Raw genomic sequence first — 13,230 nt, 5'->3', positions numbered from 1 at the left:
TTTTTTTTTTTTTTTTTTTTTTTTTTTTTTGGTGTTCAGAGCCACATTCTGCTGCTAGCTCTCACCCATGCTGCTCTTCCCTCCTGTCATCCTCTACCTCGCGCTCACCACCTGCACTTCTGTGCCTGCAGCACCACTGCCTTCCCTTGCCCCAGTCCTGGCCTGTCATTAGCTGGAAGTTCTCTCTTCTACTGTTAACCTTGTGGCCCGCACCAACTCCCTCCCACCCTCCTGCCCACTCTGGGGTGTGGCTTCCATGCATTCCTTTGTCTGAATGACTCAACAGTATTCTTCAAATGTAACACAGGAGCAGTAGCTATCTTTCTGGCTTCATAAATGATGAATGAGTCATTCAGTAGACACCCACTAAGAATTAGAGTGGAGAGGACACTCTGCAGAGCATGGGTTTCACACCAGCTCTGCTTTGATCATAAGGGTGGTTACCTCTTCATTACTGCCAAAACTTTCAGGCACAAGAAGCTCAACAAGCTCTCACTCCACTCCTCTTTTTCACTTCCATGTGAAGTACATTTTCTCTGTTTTTTAATCTCTAGCTCATATCATTCCAGTTGTACTACCCTAAAATATGCTTGAAACTACTCGCTTAGAAATCCACCATATGATTTTTTTTAATGAATTTGTCATAGGCTCTCATTACGCAGCTTGAACTCATAGTGATCCTCCTGTTTTCAGCCTCCCCAGAGCTGGGATAACAGGTGTGTGCCACCACACCCGGACACTGTAGCCAGCTCAACATGCCCAGGGGGTGGGGTTAGCACAGCACGCAGCACTGGAGATTGAGCCCTAGTCCCTGCGCTTGCCTAAGTAGATGATTAGTCACTGAGCTATCTCGCCGACCCACATGACATGATTTCTTAACAAAAAATTCTCCAGTCTCCTTTAGCAAAATTCTCTGCAATGACTAACACGTCCAACACTTTGACGTAAACTCTCCCTTCAGCAACTTTTCTGATGTCTGCTCCAAGGATTCTCTTTACTTATCTGATGACAACTGATTGCTTCCCAACCTCTCAATATATACATTTTTAGTTTGATTCCTAAATATCTTTATTAAATCCATGATTGAATGATGCTGCTGCTTTAGAAGAAGCCAGACCCCATATATTTAACCCACTGTGCACTGTAGCCTTACAGCTCCAAGCTCAGAACACTGGCAGCTCTATATGCACCTTTAGCTGGCCCAAGCAGACTTGCTCTTGGGAACCTGCTCAAAGACGCGTTATGCTCTGGGGCCTTCTCTGTGCAGCACCTCCCTTCTATCTCATTCTGCCCTTCCTTCCCCTCCCACTTCCATTTCGACCAATGGCACTGATGCCCTCTCCATTATCTGTATTCAAAAGCTAGCCCTGCTTCCTTCTTCCCCTTAACTCATCACCCAGACAAATCCCTCTTGAGGCCAATTCTGTGGTATGGCCTCTCCTCTGTGCTTCTCCTTCAGAGAGTTACCATCACCCTGCAAATGAGCCAGGGTGCATCTGCCCGAGAGAGCTCAGTCTCTAATCGCCTAACAGTGCTCAACTAGTATGGACCACACCGAAGTATCCTTGTGTCCTTCACTGTGCTGTCCTACTGGGAACTGATATGATGATACTAATCTCACTTTCGCCCAGCTATGGTAGCCTATCATTTATTTGCACTTTGGACTTAAATCATGGATTGGATCTAACTATTCTTTGCTGTGTAACTGAGATTAAGTTACGGTTCTCATGACCTGGGTCTCTCATCCTTAAAATAAACATATGGATTTGTTACTCAGCTGAAGTAAAAGAGCGAGAGTGAGAGTGAGAGCGAGAGCGAGAGCGAGAGCGAGAGCGAGAGCGAGAGAGAGAGAGAGAGAGAGAGAAGGGAAGGAAAAAATGAAGAAAAAAAGGAAGGAAGAAAAGAAGAAAGAGTGAGTGCTGGCCAAATAGCTCAGCAGATTATAGTGCCTGTAAGCAGGCACAGGGGCCAAGGGTTCAATCCCTGGGCCTGCTGTGCCACACATACCCTCTCCCCTGGTGAGGGGGTGCGCTGAGTCGGCAATTGAGATGGGGCGTGGTAATTTAGGAATAGCAACATGGTATGTCTCCAGTAACTTCCTGGCCCTTTTTAAGACTATTTTTTACAAGGGCCTAAGGAGGAAAAAGCCAAAACATGGCCATTTCTGACCCTGGGAAAATATTTTTAACCTTCAAGAGTGCTTTACGGAGTCAAAAGCTATTTGCACTTGCCACCTATATCAACCACTTCCTCATTGGTGGGACAAAATACCCAACACTCACAACACTTAAAGGTGAGGTACATTTGGCTCACAGATTGTAGTGGGTTCAGTCCACGCCTGGCTGCCTCCAAGTCAGAAACGGCGTGACAGAAGAGCACAGTAGAGAAAAGCTACTCAGCTCATGGCAGAGAGAAGGAAGGGACAAGAATCACTCCCAATGTTCCCACCCACATCATCCTGCCTAACAGCACACACAGTGAGAAACTCATCAATAAAATAACCCACTGTGGAGCACATGACCCTATCTCCAGCTTTTACTATGTAAGACTTCTGAGAGGGCCAGGGATCTAGCTCAATAGGCATAAGTACATGCCTGGCAAGGGCAAGGTCCTGAGTTCCATCCTTGGCATTGCAAAAACACAGGAAAAAAAAGATTTCTGAGAGACATCTCAGATCTAATCTATAGCCTCCCCTAATGCAAAAAGTGCCCTGGTATTCTAACTTCACCCTAATTCATAACTAGAGAATACATTGTTTATATTAAACCTATCATCCAACATGAACAGTAGAAAGAGTTGAACCGTGGGTTCCAGAGCCCTGAAACACTTCTTACATGGTCACTTATTCTGTCTGGGCTTGAGTATTGAAATCAAGTTAGGAAGCAAAAAGGTTTTTTGTAGCCAAGGTCTCTCACCTTGAGATTCCCACAAGTCTCACTAATGCATGGCTCAGTGCATTATGGAGTCAACGATGTATTAACTCCATGACCTGGAGAACGTCGTGGACCCTGAAAATGTCATCAAAAGCCACAGCCTATTGTTGTAGGCAGGTGAATTAGATAGAAATAATATAGGCAGTCAGATAGGGCCAGGCCGTCAAGAAGACAAAATGGAAGACAAGGTGACTTTACAACTTGGAAGAGACAGACACTCTTGTAGACAGACACTCGATATGGGTCACACCTCAAGACCAAGAAAAAAGAGGAAACACAGCTACATACTTCCCTAGGGATGGGCATCAGGGATTGATATTCTAAATAGGTATCAATCACCTTGAAAGAGCCCAAATGCGTCACTAGCCCAACCCCCAACAGGAAGAGACCCTGTCCAGTATTCATACCTGCTTGCTACATGACTCACTTCCCCATTTGGTACTGGATTTAATCAATTTTAGCTGAGCAATGGTGCTTGTAATCTCATTGGTTGACCATAGTTTTGTACCACCTCATGCCCATCTAAGGGAATTCCCTTGTCTTCACCACCTTAGACCTGCTTCGCCACATGGTTTTCTTCTATAAAAGTCCCTGGAAGAGACCTGCTCGGCACTCCCCCTCCTATCCCTCTCTTGAACAGGAGCTTTCTTTCCCTCAATAAATATATTCTGCTCATGACCTCCATTTGTTCCTAAAATTCATTCTTCAATTTTAGAGAACACGAAGTCATCCCAGGTACGTTTTAGGTTACGAGATCAGTTTTTTTTCTCCCTGTGTCATTTGGAGGTTTCCCTGTATCATTATGGCGAATAGCCAAGGTCTAAGAAATTCATGAAAGTGATAGAAAAGTGTTTTTTGTTTTATTTTGTCTTTTTGAGACAGCAACTCACTATGCAGCTCAGGCTGGCCTTGATCTCATTTAGTAGCCCAGGCTGGTCTCACTCAACCTTGCAACAATCCTTTTGCCTCAGCCTCTTGATTGCTGGGATTACAGGCATATGCCACCACACCTGGCTCAGAAAAGTCTTACTTTCCTGAATCTGCTTCATGTATCAGGTATCATTCACATGCTGTAACCAATAATTACTTGGAAATTTAAGAAAGTTTAGGATTCCAGGACAATTCCTTTATTCAGTTATGAAACCTGTTTAATTGCAGGATAATCGAAATGCAGCCAGACACACTTGTGGGTCCATACACTTCCTAGGCCATTAACGAGCTGTGGGCAAATATTTAGCAAGTCATTTCACTTCTCTAATGCAAAATCTCCTTATAATACAGTTGTAAAGACTAAATGAGGCCACTTATGCAAAGCTTTTACTCGGTAAATGGCCTGAATGGAATAAGTGCTCAATAAAAGGTAATCATTATTTTCAACATTACACTTCCGCTGTGTCTATATGAAATGACTAGTTTAACTGATCTAAGTGAATCTACTGAAGTAAAATAGAGACAAGTGCATAGAAGCCAGAAAAGAGAGCACAATACTGAGATCAACTCAAATGCATCTCAACTGCAAACAATTATGCTTACCACCACAAATAGATCATTTTTGTTCATGCAAAAATTATCACCAAAATATGTCATCTCTTCAGTCCTACTCAACCATCAACATCTATCAGCATATAGTTTCTCTTATGTATTTTAAGGAAGGGTCTACAGGGTGTTCAGGGTCTCACTACTAGATCGGACTCATAGTGATCCACCTGTTTACAGCCTCCCATGAGCTGGCATTACAGGTGCATGCCACCACAGCCCAGTCTCAATTGCCATCTCAGCTCACCCCAGGGGCGAGGCCAGCATGGCAGGCCCGGGGCTCAAATCCCTGGCCCCTGCCCCTGCTTGCAGGTGCTTTAATCTGCTGAGCTATTTGGCCAGCTCTCATCAGCATTTAGTTTTAAGTCACATGTTGCTGCATAATTCACCAGTGCCATTACATTTCTACAGAACTCAACATAACTGAATGAGAGAAGTATTGAGATTTTGCTGAAAGACTAGATCTCTTCCAAGTTGTTTAAAAATAATAACAATCTTACAGTTGGCTACACTTTAATATTTCATGTAGCAAACTTTTAATTGAGAAAACAGGACTGTCTAAGAAAATAATTCAGAGCCTTTGGCTGTTTAGTTGGGAATGGCAAGAACAAGATCTAGTAGAACAAATAAAGAAAATTAACTTGGATGTTATCTGTCTTCATAAAGAGATGGAGTATCTCAAAATGGCTCTGTTTCAGAAAAACTCAGTCTTGGGGATCCAAGAACCAGCTAGCAAGGGTAGAAGGGGTTGCAAGACTCAGCAAAGAGTCAGAAAGATCCCGGGTAGCACAAAGTGTCCATTATGGGAGACACATGGTCACAATGTGCCCGGGGAGATAGCAAGATAGGTGGGTCCTGGCCCCAAGGCAGGATGAAGTGGCTTGTGTGTGAGCTTGACAAAGGTGAACTGTGGCCAGCTCTCCAGGGAGGGTGTCTGGGCTTTGTCATAAACTAGGACCAAATTCAAACACCAGGTGAGAAACTAGCTATCAGTGGTTGGGAAAAAATGCTCTTGTTAGGGGCTGGGGAGATAGCTCAGTAGAATAAGCGCTTCCCTGGCAAGCGCAAGGGCCTGAGTTCAATCCCTCATTCTGCCAAAAATAAATAAATAAATAAATAGATAAATAAATAAATGCTCTTGTGAGTGTCTTACAGGCTTTTTGGACAGGGCCCAGTGTCACCAGGTAAGCAAAACAGTGGATACGCAAGATCAGTGGATTCCACCAGTGTGGTCACCTGGATTGCTACAGTCTCCTGTCAGTATTCATATATTTTCTCCCAGTTGATGTATGTACATAGGAAATCACCCACATGTTCTGTTCCCAGAGCAAGTTCATAAGTCAGATGCATCAATAGGTCCAACAAAATGCCTTCACTGGCACATAAGAATCAACATGTTCCGTGATCTTTCTTCAGAATTCTTCCAATGCTTGAATGATTCATGTTGTAAGAAAGCAATGTCTCCATCTCTTCACCTCTATCCATCCTCTCAATTACTTTCACATCTGTTTCCATGGTTATTGCTTTGCTCTTCCTAGCTCTCCCTGCCATATGATCGCTGCTTTTCCTCGTTTCCAGACACCCTGGTCTCTGACAGAGCACTGCACTGCAGCACGCAGCAGGACACTGTGACAACGAAGGGCAGATAAACGAGCTGCTTCCACTTGTTACGTCTGCAGCTATTCATAAGGAAAGGTCCGTGCCCATCTGTGAAAGTTTGAAACTCTACTATTCATAAGCCAGAAACTTACTGTACATATATACAAAGTGTAATTCCTACCTAGTTAATGTTCAAAAGAAGTATATATAATATATGTAAAAATATAATTCGTGCCTAAATGGTTAATATTTCTTTCTGCTTTTCTCTCATGCTTGGACAAATTCTCATTTTGCAGCTCCTTGATCTTCATTTTCCTTGTATTTTAATTGACTTTTTCATATTAAATTTTGCTTGAAAGGATGATTCCGAGTTTGCAAGCAACAAAGTAGTCACACATTGGAACAATGCCTTATGTCACATTTAATTTGATCCAAAGTTGGATAGCAAACACTGACTTCCCTCATTATTCTTCATATCAACACAATAAAATATAATAAAGACATAGCTGAAAATAATAAAGAAGAAAAAATCATGCCTGCCATTCCCCACCCTGATTTCACCTTGACTTACACTATCATGGAATTCTATCATTTCCTTAAATGTTTGCTTGTTTTCTGACAATCAAATCTCTAAAGTTATGTGCCGTCTCCCAGCTCCGCATTCTCATTACCATTTAAAGTGTGCTCAAAATCAGCTGAAAGTCAACACATCACATAATGAATCACAGCAGTCAGGCGCTTCTGATGTGTTCAGTCGCAAGGCAGCTAACTGCTTGCCCACTGAACACCCAAATTCTCCAAGGTACTGTAGCGATAGTCAGAGCTTAAACATTGGAAATGCTGAAGCAAAGAGAAGAAAAGGAGAAAGGAAAAGTCTGGTTACATGAGGGCCTAAATCTGAAATTCTTTTGTTCATTGCACAAATGCAACAAAATACATTTTCCCACTAAAATCCTTTTCCACATTGAAAAACAAACAAAAAAGGCAATCAGGCCACAACTGGTTCATCTTTTATTATTTAACCTGCTAGTGTCCATGACTGTAAAAGGCCTGACATGATAAAGGGTGAAGAAATATGGGATTGGATTCTCAAAAAAGACCACCCAAATATATGAAAAGCATACATCCAAGTGTGCTAATGTTTACAGAAATGCTGGGTTCGCTGTCAGTTTCTTGTGGAGATGAGGCTGGTGGGGGTTTCACTGGCCCCACCTAACTCTACAGGGAGTGTCCATGCCTGCTTCCAGATCTGGAGAAGACTGATAAGATGCTTTAGAGGAAGCCGCTTCCTGGCCCCTGGGTGGGATGAGGTCTCCCTGCCTTGTGTAGGGAGGATGCTGTTTGTTTTCTGGACATTAGGATTTTAAAAGCCTCTTCCTGGACAGTCAAAAAATGAGCAGTAATTTCCTGAGAGATGTAGCCACAAGTTTGTCCAAACATGAATAAAAATGTGCACCATCCCAACAGCAGAAATTGCACAGATCAGCAAACCTGCCCCAGGGACTTGTAGGGCTTGAAGCCAAGGAATGGACCACAAAGGACAGGATCACCTCTGGCCTGTTAACTGACATCCAAATCATTCATATATATATATATATAATCAGAAATGGCCTAGTTTTCCAGGGAGCCTATTTCTTGGTTTTGGGACCTTTCTTCCCTATAGAAATAGCTATGGATTTTATTCTCAGGCCCTTCTGTTTTAGGACTTCAAAGAATATTTTCAATATTAATCCGACTGATGCCCTTTGAACATGGTAGGCATTTATACCTGGGATAAAAGAAAGACATTAATTCTTAAGCTCTTTTATATAGACTTCAAAAGACTCCTCTGTATCTTTGAAAGGACTCTATGATTTCTGATAGCTCCATGCACACAGATAAGTAAACAAGATAGATATGCATTTCAAATGTGCTCAGAACAGCTACTGAGCACCTTTCAATGCCAAGCACTCTTATCAATAAGTTTTCTACATCTCATTACTAATATCATATAAACTTTTCTTGGCTGTCATTACCCATTTTTGAGATTTTTTTTTTTAAAAAAACTAATGTTGAAAAGAGTAAAATCAATGGCTTACATGTGAATAAACTGTACATATTAGCACTTGATTCCAGGGTTATGTGACTTCCAAAGGCAAGGATGCTTCTGCTTGATGATCTGCATCTCCTTTGAGCTAATAACTCTGAAGGTATATGGAATTATGAAGAAGAAAGCTCTCGGCTTGGCATGGTATCACAGCCTCGTAATGCCAGGTACTCAGGAGGATGAGGCAGGAGGATCACATGTTTCAAGCCAGCCTGGGCAATGAAAAATAAAAAAGGCTCTGGATGTAGCTCAGTTGTAGTGTAAACCATGCCTAGTTCTACCAAGAAGAAAAGAAGGAAAATTCTAGTTCTTATCAATATTACACAGAAAATGATGGAGAAAAACCTACATTCAAAAGTACCAATGCTACAGTCCTGTGTGTTTATCAAGTAATATTAAGTAGGAATGAAATAAATGAAAAGGCACTACTTCTTTCATAGTTCAGGGAGACAGTTCTGGAAGCTTTCCTAAGAACCTTACGAAGTAAGACAGACTTAGAGAGGAGCTGTAGTTTTAAACAGCCATGGTCAAACAGTGCCTCATCTGGAACATTAAGTCCAAATTTGCAAGAGTAAGGGAGCTGAACACACATTTCCAATTCAGAGCTGCTTCCTTAAAAGGAAAAACAGAGCTCAAACATTTCCTAAGTTCAAAGTCCCTCACCAGGGTGTGTCTCTGGAATCTCCCTGTTTTTCTTTTCTAGCCCCCACCTTGAATCATCCAGTTGGTTTGCTCAAATGCAGGCAGCTTTCCAGGGTGCACAAAAGTATTAGAAATCTTGTCAGGTCAGCCAGAATTACTTGTGATGCACCCTTATTAGGAGAAGAGCCCTAGGGCATCCTGAGAAGAAAGTGACAGTGGTGGGTCACAGGCTGTATGTTCTCCACCCCAGGGAAACACTCACCTGGGCGCATGTCAAAGACCATTCCTTTTCTCCCAAGACTGGTGAATTACCTGGTTTACTAACTTCCCTTTGAATTTCGGTAGAAACCTGACTTCAGAGTTTAAATTCAATTTGCAAAAGAACTGCTATCAGATTAGGGGCACAAAGACAGAAAAAGGTGAAACTATATCCTCTCTTCTCTAGGGTCATTTTCTACCGCTTTTATTTTAATTTTCTATCATCACTAAATAAACTGATGATTCTTAGGAAGTTCAAATGCTGCTTATTTCTAAAAAGAACCTTACAAATGTCCTTCATGACATGTCGACTTTAATGACCTGTTTTAAGAGGCAGGGAGAAAGCAACTACTATGTAAAAATAAAAACTTAATGTGACACTTTTAAGATCAAGTTTTAATTTACTCTGTTTGCTCAACTCAGTGTGAGCAACTCATTTCTTGACTGCTAAATGTGTTTAAGACGGTAAGATAAATGTATATTAAAGTTGCGTGGCATTTTATGTAAGCATAACGCTGCTTTATTGCTCACATCCATAAGATTCAGGGCTTAGCTCATGAAATATTTATGAGACAACAACTTTATCTCATTTATAAATTAGCTAGCCATGTACACCTGTTATTCAATACATCAAGAACAATTAAAGAGAAATATTTAGATGACGATAACTCTGTATCTATGAAGATTTCTTTTGTTCTTGGGTAATTTTGTGTAGTAACTGGCAAGAGCAATTCCATGGCTATTTTTCAGGATTGAGGAAGCGAGACACCACATGAGCTAAGAAGGCACTTAAGATACGTTTCAAGTGCATACTAAGAACCAGCTCTGGAATTCCTCATGTAAGAGGCAGGGCATACACATCTTCAGGTCTTCACAAGTCAACCCTTTTCCGCTGAAGACTAAGAGGAGAATAAACCCCAACAGGAAGAAGTACTTTTATCATAGCTACTCTCCAAAAGAGCAAGATGCATCCTCAGCTTCTATGAGATTAGCGAATGTCACCCATGCGTAGTCACCATTGGTATTGCTTGTATTCAGTTCTTCTAAAATTTATAGTTAGCTAATCCTCAGTGACGCTAAGGCCTGAGCAAGTGTTTATCCCAGAGAGAATGGAAAGCAACCAGAAGCCGACCTGGGGCAGCCTTCTGGCTTTCTTCTTGTGGTATTTTGAAGTTGATTGCTAACAAATGGGTTATTTTATTTGAAAAATTAATTTGAATAAACGATGCTTTCCTTCTCAAAACTGTATTTACTTTTCAATGAATTAGCTGTCTTAACATTTCTTTCAAAGTATTTTGCACTCAATATAACACCACTCTACAAGGTTGAGGGTGGGCGTTTCTATAATAAGAGGACAGTTCTTCCTTCCTCCAGAGGGAAAAGATAAATGGAGAAATGCAAAGGATTAGGTGACTCTGTCAAGGCCAATCTGCAATTCAGGGCAGCAGTCACCAGAAGTCTGACTCAGGGAACACAGGGCTATCACCTCCCCAAAGTGCATGTTCACCAGGCAACAGAAGTGAGGGATTCAAAGCTGCTGCCCACAAACCTCTTCATATGATGTGTGCAAATTCTGCAGACTTCACCATATGTGGGCACTGTGCAGTTTTAATTGAGCACACCCACAAAAAGGAAGATTTTCTTCTTTTTTTTTTTTCTAAATGCACTTAACAAATCACCCAGATGAATGAACAGCCATTACTAATTTCTTTAAGGGCTAGAACACTATGTACAGAAGAAAGCAGGGGATGGAAAGAGCTGATGGCTCTCACCATGTGCAAGTCACCAGGAGAGGCAGCGCGCACATCAGTCCCAGGGAAGGAAATTTGTTCCAGACACTGCCACACACCTAGTGCAGTGGTTTTCAGGGGTGGCAATTTTACCTTATCTCCTCACCAGAAAGAGCTATTGGGGACATTAGGAGACATGTTGGAGATATTTTTGATAGCCAAGTATTGTAAGGTAATCAGCACTCCCTGGGTAAGGACCACCAGGAGGCTCATAAATCTCCTGTTGAGCTCAGCACCACAGTAAGACGTCAAGGGCTGGTGCTGTTGCAACTGCCTGAGAGGAACTAAACTTAATCACACTAGGTCAACTTTCACGGATTAAGAAACACCTCCAGTAGCGGTATACTCCGTAGTCTCGGCACTTGGAGAGGCTGATGTAGGAAGATCAGAAGTCCCACAGCCCAGCTTGAGCAATGTGGTAACACCCTGCCTCAAAATACGAAAATAAAAAAGGGCTACAATGTAGCTTATTGCTATGGTCCTGGGTTTGCTTGCTGGTAGCAGAAAGAGAAAAAACAAGACCAGACTAGTGCAGACCTAGAAGATTAGAAAAGCATGGTTTGGAGTTGTCTGTGGAGTATTTCCAGAGATGACTGCCATCCTAGCCAGCACACTGAGGAGGGAAAAATCACTCTTCATTGTGGGTAGCGCCATCCAGCATGCCTGTCGCCCAGGAAAAACGAAAGGGGAAGAATGAGGACGTTCAGTATATTTTTTGGCACTTCCATTTAGCCGGAAAGGGCATGTCTTTTGCTGCCCTTGCTTGTGGACATCAGACTCCAGTGTTTCAGGTTCCAATGCCAACTTGCACCACGGAGTTCCTAAGGGGTCCCAGGCTTTCAGTCTTGGACTGGTGCTGTATCCTTGATCACTTTTCTTCAGCAAAGTCCAGCTTTTTGGACTGAATCTTCTAATTCTCTGACTCATACAGGTTCTCTGGACTCTTTGCCTCTGTTCTTGTAGAATTAAGAAATCTGTGTGCATAACAAATTATATATAACGTTCACTTTTGTTCCTCTAGAGGACCCATGCGGGCCTTGCCCAAGGTACTGCAGTTCTGAAAATTCAAAACTTCTTGTTGGGATAAACTAAACACAGCACTACTGACTGTTGGGAGAGTAAGTAGGATCGTGTAAGAGTTAACTAGAACGAAGCACTTCATATAGTTCCTGGAATGCATCTTGGGCCAAAGTTACTGATATTGATTTTAATAATAATATTCATAAGTCTTTCATTTAACAACACATGAAGGCTAAAAAAATAATGCTCTGAGAAGCTATAAAAATGAGTGATCAAATTTTAAGTATATAATTGTATTAAGAAAATAAAATTCAGTACTCAAATAAACTATAATAATTGATTCATTTTGGATTTTAATCCAATCCCATCAATTGAGAAGAAAGCTAAAATACAAAGAATCCCCTCAGAACATTTCCTTATTATTTTCATGCCAGAGTTGCGAATATCTTACTAAACAGATTAAGAAGGAGAAATGTAGGCCTAACATATTAAAATCATTCCATGTTAATATTTTCTTTGAAATATGAACATTTATTCTGAAACTGAGGTATTTTTGATTTTGCTTTTTACTTTTAAGGGTTTTGATTTGGTTGGTTTAAACTATCAAGGGTGACCATATCTAAAGAGACAGGATGACAGTTAAGGTCAGAGAGATAGAGCAGCATTCTAAGCACCTGCCAGGCAAGCACAAGGACCTGGGTTGGATCCCTGGTACTGCATGCCCATGCAGGCCTCACCCTGAGCCAGCCACTGAAATGCCTGCAATCCAAGCACTGGGGATGTTGAGACAAGAGGACCACTAAGAGTCTGGATTGCATAGCTAGCCCATGTATCAAATCAATTAATCAAACAATCAATAAATGATTTTAAAAAGTGAGGCAACATCATTTGTCTATTGAGTTTGTGGTAGGGATCTGCTAACAGCATAATGTTGACTTGGAAAAAAATAATTTGTGGTCACGTATTTTCATTTGTTGAAATAGTTGGCACTTGAAGAGCAAGTTCCTGTTAAAATGGCCTAAGAATCTTATATTTTTCTGCTTTTGGTGGTAAAGAGAATCAGAAACTAGAAGGTTGTTCAGCAAATATACAAATAAACAAACAAAAACAAGGCATGTCCTACCAAGCTGAAGAAGCACTTTGGCAAGAAATCTGTGGAACCACAGGCACATCTGTTGCCACTGCCAGCTGGGGAGACCAAGAGGAGTCCTGCTCTTATTTTTGTTTCATTTCATTCTTTAGCCAGCTACAAAATGGATGACAAAGAAATTTTAAGGCTAAATCCACTTGTGCCCATGTCGTGGAATGTTGAATGTTAGGATATAGAGGGGTGTAGAGGTGTGTGTGCGTGTGTGTGTGTGTGTGT

The 13,230-nt window shown here is 41.6% G+C and overlaps 1 protein-coding gene across 7 annotated transcripts in view; it reads right to left on the bottom strand.

Annotated features, from left to right (window-relative positions):
- The window catches only part of Flrt2 (fibronectin leucine rich transmembrane protein 2), a 97,839-nt gene that overhangs the window by 25,275 nt on the left and 59,334 nt on the right, over positions 1-13,230 (bottom strand). Inside the window, exon 1 of one of the 7 annotated variants that reach the window (XM_023702899.1) lies at positions 6,740-6,813. The exons of the other annotated variants lie outside the window; for them this stretch is intronic. The gene's annotated coding sequence lies outside the window, so the exon portion shown is untranslated. Of the gene's footprint in view, positions 1-6,739; positions 6,814-13,230 lie in introns of those variants that run through there. 7 annotated transcript variants of the gene reach the window in all.

This window comes from Octodon degus, unplaced genomic scaffold, assembly GCF_000260255.1.
Source record: "Octodon degus isolate 3935 unplaced genomic scaffold, OctDeg1.0 scaffold00161, whole genome shotgun sequence".
Taxonomy (NCBI): Eukaryota; Metazoa; Chordata; class Mammalia; order Rodentia; family Octodontidae; genus Octodon; species Octodon degus.
Note: the sequence above shows the minus strand (reverse complement) of the source record. Positions and strands in the feature narration are given on the sequence as shown.